We start from the raw sequence: 13,112 nt of genomic DNA, 5'->3' as shown, positions 1-13,112 counted from the left end.
TTACACAAGAGTGAATTCAAGTATGAATGTTTTGTCCTGGAGCTCTGGATTTTAGACACGGAGTCATTAAGCTAAATTGGACCTGAAGATTCATCCTTCAACTTTTTCTCTAATTCAGTCTCCTTGGAAAAGGTGGACATTATATATAAATTGTGTATATGTGAATGTAACAGATAATCTGCAGTAATTGCTAGAATTTATGTATCATCCAAGGCGACACAGGTAACTTCCATCCAAATTATATTGTGATATTGTACCCCATCCCTCCAATCAACCAAGATCAGTTTATATTCAATAAACCTTTTATTCCATTGCAAAAAGGTTAATGGTCAATTTATGATGCAGTTGTTGCAATTGCATATGAGAACTCCTGAAACTGTGGAATCTGAGCACCAATTAGTGAAGCAGATTTTCTAACTACAGTGGTGGATTTATTTAAGGAAATACCTTCTTGAGAGAGGCAAAGCCTCCCATGAGAAGAGCCACAATGCATATACTTCATGCATGCATGCCTGAGAACAAAGGCAGAAGGAAGTGACATGAAATTAACAATATCTTAGACAAAGAGCAAGCAGAGTGACAGAGAGGACATAGTAAATTCTTAACTATTTACACCCGCTGCCCCCTTGTGGTCAGTAGATTATGACATGTTGAAGTGTCAATGCCATTGAAATCACACTTCGAACAATAGCAGATGTTTAGGTGCACCAATGCAAGGGAGAGCAGCTTTTTTTCCCCAAGAGAACCTATGAAATACTTGAGTCAGTAGCAGAGTCACAGATTTTTTTTTCTGTCTGCCACACTCAAGAACACCTTGAGGAAAAATATGATGCAATAGCTTCTAGAATTGACTTGCTTACCCAATAGTTGACTCCCCAAATAATCAAACTCTAGACAAGGCAGATTGACTACATGCCTTATTCCCTGCATGATTGACATACTCCTACATTTTGCTAAGTTCAGATGCAGCACTGCTGTTTCTCAGCTGGTTGATACAAGCTACACTGCAGGCATTGCCATTCCTATCAAAATTCGCAAGATACTGCATTCAGGTATGGCTCTATGCCATCTCATTGTGAGAGTGTTCAGTTCTATTACTGAAAAGTTATCGTTTTTAGCTTCAGCTGCCCTGGCAACCCTTTTAAGAGAGGGTTGGTGAGAGAGAGACCCATGTGCTCTTTTTTTTTTTTTTGCCCAGGACCTCAAATCATGTGGTCCTGTCCACCACTAAACCATCTTTCCAAGCAGTCTCCATGTTTCCAGTATCTTTCTTCCCACTTGGAACTGAACCCAGATGGGCATTTCTTCCAACACAGCCACGATGCATCACTTTTAATGCATTCCCATACTAATTATTCAATATACTTATACTGATATCACATTTGGCTTAGGCAAAAAAAAAAAAATGGTTGGGAAACAAAGGTACAGTATGTATGATCTTAACAACATGTGTATCCAAGAGATAATTACTTGTTTAGATTGTGATGGGAATGAATGCAGCCAGCTCACTGAGAATGCCTCTTACTCACCTATAATTTGTATTTTGTATACCTATTACCACCCTAGGACTATGTTTTCTCTACACTGTTGCTCTGAGAGAAACTGGACAGACATGAGTCTTGTGGCAGCTAGAAACAAGAGAACCCTGATGCTTCTACCTGGTTGTTGTGTATTTTATAGTTTTCCCTCCTGCCTGTCCTGCAGTGTGACATAAACGAAGGAGTTGTTCTTGGAGCAAATGAGCAGAACTTGGAAACTACAGTCCAAATACCGTGTTTGCAACCAAACTCTGAGGCTTCAAAATACTTTTGGCAGCTATTCAGTCCCTCCATTTCCTTGAACTCAACACTTCTTTATTTAGCTGTTTCTTGGCAACATGGTACTTAGGGATAAGTCAGTCAGGATAATACTCTGGAGTGAAACTCATCTTCCAAGTATTTGTGATAAGCTAGCAACTTATTGTAGTTTCTTTACAACACTTCTTCTGTAGCTTCCCTTTATTTTTGAAATGATGTAAATATACCTCATTTGAATCTGTTGGTTCTTTTTTTATCTCATAAAATATATAATACACTTTTTCTAGTCATTTTGTCCTCCATTTGTGTTTCATTATAGCACGAAGCATAAAGCTATTCAAGCTTTGCCTCATTATTCTTTAATGCCCTCTTGAATCATAGTTGGGAAAATTCTAATACCTTACATTTGATTTCTTGTTTATGTTATTGATTTTTGGAATAGTAACTTGTTCAATATTAGGGAAGTGATAACCAAGATTTTCTCTTCCATAAAATATTTTTTATGTTTCACTCTACTTAAAATAAAAAAAAAAGAATGCATGGTTAATATCACAACTCTGGAAACTGCATTTGGGATTCATTAGAAGTATATGTATAAAATCAAGTTTATCTCAGAACTTTTACATTTTTCTCTCTTCTCCATTGTAGAAAGTGAAATTATATTTTAAGTAAATTTGAAGCATTCTTCTTGGATTTACTGCAGTTTGTTCTTCATTCAATGTAACAAACTGAGAATAAATCATTTTGGTTGGAACAAATGAAATTCAAACCATGGTTTAAGACTACTTGACTTCATGAATTCCTACAACAGTATTATATTTATCTCCAATGTATTGTAGACAAGGATAGACTGAAGCTCACTCTCTTCATTTTGCTTTTATGTCTTTCTTTCTATCCAAAAAGTCTGGAGGAAAGAGTATAATTACCCACTTTCTTTTTTGGTCTCGTTCTTCTCCAGTACTTGAGATTATTGCTCCTCAATTCTGTTTTCTGAGCAAATTTGATTTTATAAACAATTTTCTGAACTGCATAAATGTAATACTGTGAAGGCAATTAGTAGTGATTCCTCTGGGGCAAAATTTCTGTATACAAGTCCATAGCTCCATAGTTCAATGACAAAATGAAGCGTCAAGGAAGAGAGAAAAAAATCAAGGGAAATGAGAGACTAGTGGGGGACATTGCTGAGACCACTAGAGGGCATTTTACCAAATGCCTCTAATATTATTGAAAAATATAACATTGTAGTGATATCATATAATCAACCTATAGTGTGTTGTTAACTCCAAGCAATGCACATATAGTAATTTTATAGCACATTTATTTAAAACGAGACTAACCAGTGTGTCATTTGTACTATTTCATTATAACTCCAGGCTGTCATTTATCTGAAGTTATGATACAGACATCATTTCTGGTCACAATGTTACCTTCTTATCAAGATGAGATACACTAATTATTTTTGTAGCTATGTCAATATATTACTAAAACAACTTTATACATATTGTAAACACTGAGGGGTTTTTTTTCTCTCTAGTTTTTGCTTATTTTTCTTACAGGCATTTTTAAAGTCTTTATCACAGCTTGCAAGATGCCTAAAACTTGCTGTTCCAGTTTTCTTTAATTTTGCTATCATACCCCACATTCAACTCAATTACTACTAAAAAGGGTGGAGACCATTCAGACTGTGTTACAGGCAAAATGTTTGCTTTCATTTCTAATAAGTCATTTCAGTTAATTTCTAAGGGGATTAATCTATGATACAAACATGCATTGGTGAGCCAGATTGCCTCTTAGCTTGGCAGGTGAACTGAAAGCAAAGTAAATCAGATATTACTGTAATTAATAAATAATGCAGACTTTAAAAAAATATTCTATTAAAATCCTGACAAAGAAACTGAATCTAGATGCTGATTATATTGTTCTCTAAAAAAAATGGTCTAGCACTTTTTCAAAAGAGCACTAAACCCATATATATATGTTGGAGAAAAGCAATAACATAAGCAACTTAAAAGTGGTGTACAAAGCATATTTGTGGGATGTTTAGAGAGAGATGAGAATGAGTGTCTTTATGCAACATGATTACATATTGTATCGTTCACATATCGTTGTGATTCAGTTTGATTCATATTATTTTGACTGCTTTACCTTGTGCAAGCAGAAATTCCCAGCATTTGAATCTCTTTTCCAAGGTCTTCACAACTGCTCTACCAAGTGACATATTTCTTGACTATTGTTTCCTTTATTATTGATAGCTAATTCTAAAAGGCAGAACCTGTCTATCACTTCAGTATTTTCATTTCAATTCTAAGATTGAATTGAAGGTTGGTGGCTGTACCATGAGTTTGTTCTTTATATTTTACGTTAGTGCCAAGTTTTCACTTTACTTCCATTCCTAGAGCTTGCAGATCATTTTCAGCTATATCTTTCTCCCTCCAATTATGCTCATCTTCTTCCAGTCCAGTTTTGTTCAATATGCATTCAACTTATTGGATGTGAATAAATCCACTGCATTCTTGACTTATTACTTCCAGGATCATCCCCCTACCATGATGAGTGTTTCCTAATATGATTTGTACCCTATGACTATCATTAAGTGTTGTACCTTATGATTCTTGACGAACATATCTTTTCTTTTATGTACAATGAGAGCATATGCACCAAGACAAATTCCTTATGTGTCCAATCACACTCGGCAAATAAAATTCTATTCTATTCCATTCCATTCCATTCCATTCTATTCTATTCTATTTGGCAGCACGGCTAAAATTCAGGAAACCAAATCCAGTGCACTTCCTTCTACACAGCTGTTTTTACACAGAGGAGACTTCCTGCTTATCTTGCACTTAATTCATGATCCATGCTCCTTTGTGGTTAGGTAGTGATGTTCAAATGAATCAGTTTCTGAGAATGCAAAAGGGTATACCATCCATTATAGAGAAAATCCACTTTGTAACATGAATGAGTATAGATCAGCAAGGGAAAGCTCCTTACTCTTGACCAATCAAAAGAAGACTGCTGACAAAGAAACCTGACCAGTTAGGCATTACGGAGCAAAATGAATCACCGAGAAGTTGGATGACTAGCAAATTAACAATCATTTCTCATTTGCATCTAACTACAACGGAAACATATCTCAGCAACTTTCACTTTTTATTTTGCTGGGTCCTCATGAATACCTTCTTCTTATCCTTAGCAAATTCCTAAGTCAACCTTAAATTCCTCTGCACATAGCAACTTCACAAGTTTTACCAACCATGTGATATAATCAGGTGGCCCCTAGATAGTCAAACTAGCCCAGCATCAATGGGCAATTCTTGGCTGGACACATGCTCCTTCCCTCCAGTTCCTATCACCGGCTTCCAGAGCATCCTGCTTCAGATGGCAGGTAGCATCTAGATCTTTCAGACTGGCCTCTGCCTTTCTGGCCATCCAATCTCTGAATCAATCCCCTGAGTGGAAACACTGACCAATAGTAATAGTGGAAGGAGTACATGGTAATGTGAGGCAGAAAGTCCTTTCTCTCTCCCTGCACTTCACTGCAAAGCTATCTCCTCATCTGCTAGCTCTCAGGATGATTTTGAACCTGGGTTTAGCTTTCTCTTCTGGAATAGCAGTAAACCAGGATGCAAAAGGAAACTACTGATAGCCCCATTCTATGCATTGCATATTAAGGACAGTGACTGATGGATGGTTTTCCGTCACTGGTGATGTTGAGCAGGAAGATAAGGAAACCTGTACGGAACAATCGATCTTCTATCCAATTTCAAATTTTCAAATTTTTTTACTACCGGTTCTGTGGGTGTGGCTTGGTGGGTATGGCAGGGGAAGGATACTGTAAAATCTTCATTCCCTCCTCAATCCAGGGGAAGGTTATTGCAAAATCTCCATTTCCTCCCGATCGGCTGCTACTAGGAGGCAGAGAATAGATGGGGGAGGGGCTCAAAATTTCCGCTACCGGTTCTCCAGAACTGGTCAGAACCTGCTGAAACCTACCTCTATCCCTGTCTGCATACAATAAAGAAGGACAGTTCCATTTGCCAGCATTGTGCCTGCAAGTAATAGGGATTTGCTAGACACTGTAGTATTTTTATGCCAGCATAGATTTCTTCTGGCTCAAGGACTATTGGATAGTCAGCCATGATGAAGAGTCCCAGGATCTGAAAGTTTTGCTCATTTATGAGATGACATTCCCAGCTGCAGGGAAGAAACCTTGTCAAACAAAAGGAAGAGTAAGGAAAGAGCCAATAACAAAGACAGGAAGGAAAAGCAGAGTGGTAGCTTTAGCCTTTCACTGCTGGTGTACTATTTGTGTAGTTTTTACTTAAAAGCTTCCTGGTTTTCTTTTTCATTTACATTGAATTATTTTTTTCTAAATTAATATTTAACTTCAATTATTTTTCTGTTTGAGATTAATCGTGTTGGCTATCTTACTAATTAGTCAGTATAATGTAGTTTATATAGCATAAAGATAAAAATTGCAAAAACTAGTTCGCTAGTTGAAAAGAAAGTAAATAGATGTCATATACCCATTAAAATTTTACAGTTGACTAACCTGCAATACATTTATCTAGTGTCTATAATGACTATCTAACACTAGAAGTGTTATTTCTTGCTTTATGCAACAGATGTATGGACTTCACTGTGTTTTAATATGGTAGCTAAAATTTTACACCTTGTGCATATTTTAAAATCAGTACAATGTATCAGATTGTACCCAGATTCACTTTCTTTTGAATAAAGTATGTTATATTACAGAGCAGAATCAATCAGCTTAACAACAAAGGACAGCATGTTGATGAATTATGTATTTTAGTTGAATTTTCTGCTAGCTGATAATTGACAGGTATCATGCCTCTTTCAACATTTTTTTTCTAATTATGGATCACATATCAAAGGTAATATACACTGTCTGTCCTGATATACAGTACATGCAACCCTCATACATGATTTCATGTTTTATTTAAAACTGAAAATATTTCATGCACATAATTCTAAACTGATTTAGCATTTTTGAATTGGTAGAACTTCCCTAGTAGATATTTGAATCTGTTATATTAAGTGTATTTTATGTTTTTGGCTCAGTGGTGCAGGATATGAACAACAGTTGTATGTAATTGGGAATTGATCAGAACCCAGCTTAGTTTAAAAGTTGACAACTAATTGCAAATTTAAATATACAATTATTTTTCAAGGGCTCATATTTAAATAAATAAACATAAATAAAATAAAAATGTGTATCTGAGTAAGGGAAATATACTATACATTAAATATACAGTATGTTACTACTTGGCAAGCTGAAGCTATTAATTCTAATATTAAATAAACACAAATCAAAGAATACAAGATTGGGTTCAGACTCAAATTAGCAGTTCTTTTTTCTAATTGAAATCAATTGGACACAAGGGGAGCTGATTAATCTGTAGCTAAATAAATAACTAAAAATATGTCACCAGTGTAAAAAACAAAAGTATCAACAGATTGCAAAACAGTATTATTAGATATTATGATTTGATCCAAATGCAATATCTATCAGATAGTAATGTGCATTCCTTTATGGCCCTGGCTATATTTCAGCTTTTACTTTCAGCTTTTCTTCAATATTCTTCTATTTTATGTATCAGCTCTGTTTTCACTTTCTGATAAATTACTCAATGTAGGGATAAACAAAACAACTGCAAAGAAGAATCAAGCATTTGCTCCACAATTTACTCACCTACGAAAAATATTTTTTTAAAGTCCAATGAGTGGATGAAAACCTCCACTGGTGGTCGTCATATCCTACTTTTCTTTTGGGACTTGAAGCATAGTGCTTCCTCTTTTTCCAACAACCATCCTGTGAGGTAGGTAGGACTGAATTCATAAATAAGGACTGAGTCATAGTCACTCAATGAGCCTCCATGGATGAGAGTGAACGTGAACCAGTAACTTTCCAGTGTTAGTCCAAGACCTTAATCCAGGTTTTCCCAACCTTGACAACTTTAAGACCTGTGGATTTCAATTCCCAGAATTCCATAGCCAGAATGGCTGGAGAATCCTGGGAGTTGAAGTCCACGAGACAAAAGTTGGGAAATCCTGACTTAACACCAATGGTGGGTTGCCCCCAGTTTGCACCGGTTCTATAGAACTGGTAGTAAAACCAGCGGGAGGCTCTGCCCACTGACCCCGAGGTCTTCAAAACGCTTCTGCACATGCGCAGAGTGTGCATCCGCGGCCCCGTTACTAACCGGTAGTAAAGGTAAGTAGAACCCACCCCTGCTTAACACCTACATTTCACTGGCTGCCTGAAAATAATTGTACATGTATTTCTCCTGGAAAGAGCACCTAAATAATAATTTTATCTTGCTTTTGGGTAACATGGAACTCTAATTTAAACAAAAACCAGCCTGGCTGGGTAGTGAAGCCTTCAGAGGATACCTAAAGTATAACAATGACAACAGCAACCATAAACTCTTTATTGGTTTTTGGGAGAGAACATTCTAAAATCCAGATGCCATCTGTGAATAAGACCAGGATGACACTGTGAGTTAACAGATTATTAGCAGGAAAAGCTGATTATATGTTATGTCAGATTGAGATTAATAATACTGTTTTTTGCTTTCTGTTTTGAAAAAAAGGCAAGTTCTAAAACAAAAGATTTAAGATTAATTTAGAGTTCTTCCTATAGAATAATTTATTCTTTTTCTAATCCTGGGATATGACATTCCAATTTTAACTAAATAGACTTATTAGGCACTAGGCAACCCATGCCCCACTGAGTCATTGTTTTAGAGGTATTACCTTACCAGATTCCTCAAGACCTTCTACAATGGCAGACTTCTAATACAGGTATACTTCCTTCACTGAAAAAGTCAGTATATATTCAGAGTTGTATCTGCCTTGAAAATAATCCATGTTGAACTATACAGCACAGTCAAACATTGGCACAGAAAATATTTTATGACACTTTTGTATTATGTCATAAGCTGCTTTGTGATGTTTACCATGAACAGTGGTTAGAATACAATATTGCAGTCTAATTCTGCCAACTGCCAGCAGTTCGATTCTCACCAGCTCAAGGTCTCAATGACTCAGTATTCAGCAAAATAAGAATCCAGATTGTTGGGGGCAATATGCTGACTCTGTAAACTGCTTAGGGCTGTAAAGCACTGTGAAGTGGTATATAAGTCTAAGTGCTGTTGCTATTTATGTCATAAAATGTTTTATAAAATGTACAGATTTCAATTCCATGGAGTCATAGGTCTTGGATTTTGGATACATTCTGTAAATTAGCTCATTTAAGGTACCTTGGTTCAAAAGGTTTTGCTCTAGAGTGCATCATTTTGCCCAGTTAAAGGTTACAGGAATCCCAGTTTCAGTATATAAATAGAGAAACAAAACAAGGCAGCATCCAGTAGGGTGATCTGGCAAGTCAATTCATGACTGTGATCCAGCTAAGTTCTTAAGACTGGAAGGACCCTTGAAAATTTGTGAGACAGTAGAAAAAATGGAATCAGATGGTCAGATGTAGGTATTCTCATATCACACTTGTAATATCATCTCCTGGTAAATTGTACATTTTTTCCTGCAACTAAAAAAAAAAAGCTGTTGATTTCATCAGAGCAATGGTTTCATCCTCAGATACAGACTGGTTTTGAAATTTTAAAAAAACTGGAATAAATGCAGGGTGCTCAGAGTTGTGATGAATTTGAGTGATCCATAAAAAGAAAGAAAGAAAAAAAGAAATAAAAAGGAAGGAAGGAAGGAAAAAAGGAAAAAAGGAAGGAGGGAGGGAGGGAAAGAAAGAAAGAGAGAAAGAAAGAAAAAGAAAGAAAGAAAGAAAGAAAGAAAGAAAGAAAGAAGAAAGAAAGAAAGAAAGAAAGAAAGAAAGAAAGAAAGAAAGAAAGAAAGAAAGAAAGAAAGAAAGAAAGAAAATGTACTGATTTCTTTATAAATCCGCATTTGTCTCTGCTTGGGCGCTGGTGGATTAAGAGGATGTGATGAAGAAAAGGCAATCTCTGTTTATTGTTGAGCCCAAAATTCTTGCACTCTTTAAGATACTCTTGAATGGATGCAGGGACTTTTTCTTTTATTACTTTGTCTCATGAAAGTGAGACAGAGGCAGAGAAATGGCACGCAATCAGTTCATTACATGCCTTGACTCCGCCGTACAAGGAAGACGACACGATGATCTGTCCAGTTGTTCTGTTTTAGCTTTCAGGCAGAACAGGTGCAGAAATTTGCCGGGGTTAGCCAAGACAAAAAAGATGCCACCCATGCTGCAGGCCTTGTTCAGCCACATTTCCCCATAGCATTTGCCTTTTCTGTTTATTTTTGACATCAAAGATTCTCTGAAAAATAGTCTCACTCTTGCAAACTAGCCTAACATGGAATAGAGTTGCAGAGCTTGTTTTGTGTTTTATACCGAACCCAGAACTCTGCCCGGTTTAACTCAAGTATAAAAAGTTAGAACATAAGACATCCAGACTAGCAAAAGGAAGTGCAAGCAGCGTCTTCTTATCTAAATTGAACCAACTTTGTGGAATACAATTCTAAGAATCTAAAATAAAGTTTGCTTTGCTATAAAAACGGCTGTGCTTGATTTGATTCTCTGGTTTCTCTGTAAGGGAAAAAAAACTTGGTTGTGTCATCTCAGGGTAATGAGCACCTCTGAGATGGAGATACTTCAATCAAATCCGTCAGAGCATCACTTTCTTTCTTTCTTTCTTTCTTTTTTAATAAGGCAGGCAGGTTTGTGCTTGTTTATTACAACTTTCTAATTTATTAGTAGTGGAACGTATTAAATGTAGGCACAGATAAGCTACAAACACACAACCTGTATCCTGATGGACTTGTGGCAACATCCTATTTAATGCTGCGTGTGCTCTTTTTGAGTACTTGGGATGATTTATAAAGAGCGTGGAGATGATTTATTAAACCTTGTCTGCATACTATACTTCCTTCTTCACATCCCTGCGTGAATTCTTGAATCAATTGTCCTGGTCTTCTCAGAGATCGCTTGTCATTAAGAAATCCCTCTGCCAAACTTTAAGGCGCATGACAGCCTGTAACAAACAAGATGTTTTGTGATTGAGATCTCTTCTTTTCAATTCCTTCTATAGTCAGCAATTATTTTTGCATAGCGTATTCTTCAGAATATAGCTGCTGCCATGATTTCATCCTTTAAAATATGTGAAGCTCAAATGTGACAAGGTATGTAAGGCAAAAATATGCAACTTGTAACTAAAACTGGTACTTTTTCCAGATAGCTAAAAGGGACTTTTAAACTTTTTAATACTAATAAGAACACAAGTCTGTCAGCTATGAAATTACAGAATATGCTACAGTTTACCACTCGGAGTGAGCAATGAAGTAGACCTACTTGTGAACATCATTAAATTAATTAGAATTATGAAAACTAAGGTTACCGAAGAACCAGGCAAGTGAGCTATAAATATTAAGAATATAAATTGTTGTACAATGAGTTATAAAGAATTCAAAAAGATATATGTCTTCAGGGCTGATTGGGCAGTAACACTGCAATTAGATGTAGGAAATCTATTATCAGTCAACCAGTTAATCATCTAACAACAATCAGATTGTGGTTGTGATCCATGGTGTTAGGTTAAGTTAGGTAGGAAGATAACTGCTTTCCTAATGCTTCTTTAGTGATAACTCTGCCCAGAAAAGTTAAGTCAATAAAACTAAATGTGAAAAATGTTTTTGTGAACACAAATGTACGCAGGACTTTTGACCCTGGGCAAAACCAGTATCTGCTTATTTGCACGAGAGAGCGTACATTATATTCTGCAGACTTTGGAACTTATGAGCACTTCAGGAATTTCACTGTATTTTTTTTTAAATCATTATAAAATCAAGCAGATACTGCCCTGAAATGTTTTTTCCCTTTTCTTGAAGGTCCTAGACAATGAATAATTTTTAAAAGGTCTTTCAAATTTACCATCTTCTAAAGCTACCTTCTGCAGCTATACCTGGTTAGAAAAACAGAGTTACAATGTACCATTGTTTTATCCCCTTGAAAACCTGACAAACAAAATTAACAGCAATTAACACAGAGATCCCACTATTTAAATAATTTTCCATATCAAGCAAAGGATTCAAATGCTACTTCTGTGGATACCAGAAATTCTAATGAATTGAAAAAAAGAGGGATCTACTTTTTAAGAGAGAGAGAAAAAAAGCTCTGGATATAGACTCCCTTTTGTCGAAACAGAAATAGCACCTTTTGACCATTAGAGGACACATTTCAGGCAACCAAAACACCTAACAATTTAAGTCTACCACATTTTGCCTTTTATTCTATTTGTCCTAGCTTTTAGTTTCATTGGAAGAAATGCAAAAATATGTTAAAGGTTGTTTCATAATTATTAAAAACAGGAGTTAACTTGGTTTTTATTTTTTATTTTTTTGCTGAATTGTGCATGCAGTTAACTTGCTCCATATTAACACACACACACCCCAAACTTAACTAGTTTGTACACCTTTCTAGATCTCAGCTGCACATCCAACTCTGCCACACCTAATTTAGGGGACTTTTAATTATTCCTCCATCTCAAGGCAGGGAATGGGGCTGGGATGAGGAGAGAGGCATTGTCAGCCAGATAGCTGGAGGGAATCAGAATACATATTACCTAAGGGAGTGGTATCCTCAATCTTCATCTACTTTAATTCCTCCACCAGACACATCAAACAATAATGCTGTAGGGCTTGAAAAAATTGGAGCAAGGCAGTAAGGGGAAGTGGGGTGCAGGAAATGACAGCCCATCTTCATACCTGAATGGCAGGCAACTGCAGGCAAATAACTTTACTGTGTGGCTACTGGAGAAAAGTGCCCTGTGGCCTTTTATTTATTTTTTTATGAGTCTTGCTTTGTAAGCAAAAAAAAGAATAAAAGTTCAAAATTTGGATTACACTGCCATTGAACATTTAGCGAGCTCAAGAAGAAGAATTTCATAAGTGCAAGGATTTCTAAAATCATGAGAAAAATCATTTTGCTCTCTGATAATAATTGGTCTCCTGGCCAGTTCTTCCAGCATGGCACCCTCCAGGGGTGTCCTCAAGGTATGGTTAAAAAAAAGTCAAGATGGTGACTACAATCAGAGCTTTGATCACACTGTTGCAGCTGCCATCTTTACTTTTTTCACCATACTCTGTGGACACCCCTGGCACCCATTCAATATGTCAGGACTATTGTTCCCTAAACTCACAACCCGTATAATCATTGCTAATTGGGAATTCTGGGAAATGTTGTTCCAAATAAATCCAGAGTGTCAGTCACAGTATACAGATGTTCTAAGCTAAGGACATATTCTTTTCAGG

This window comes from Pantherophis guttatus, chromosome 2 (genome assembly GCF_059756535.1).
Source record: "Pantherophis guttatus breed Tessera chromosome 2, ASM5975653v1, whole genome shotgun sequence".
Taxonomy (NCBI): Eukaryota; Metazoa; Chordata; class Lepidosauria; order Squamata; family Colubridae; genus Pantherophis; species Pantherophis guttatus.
This window is presented reverse-complemented; position numbering follows the sequence as displayed.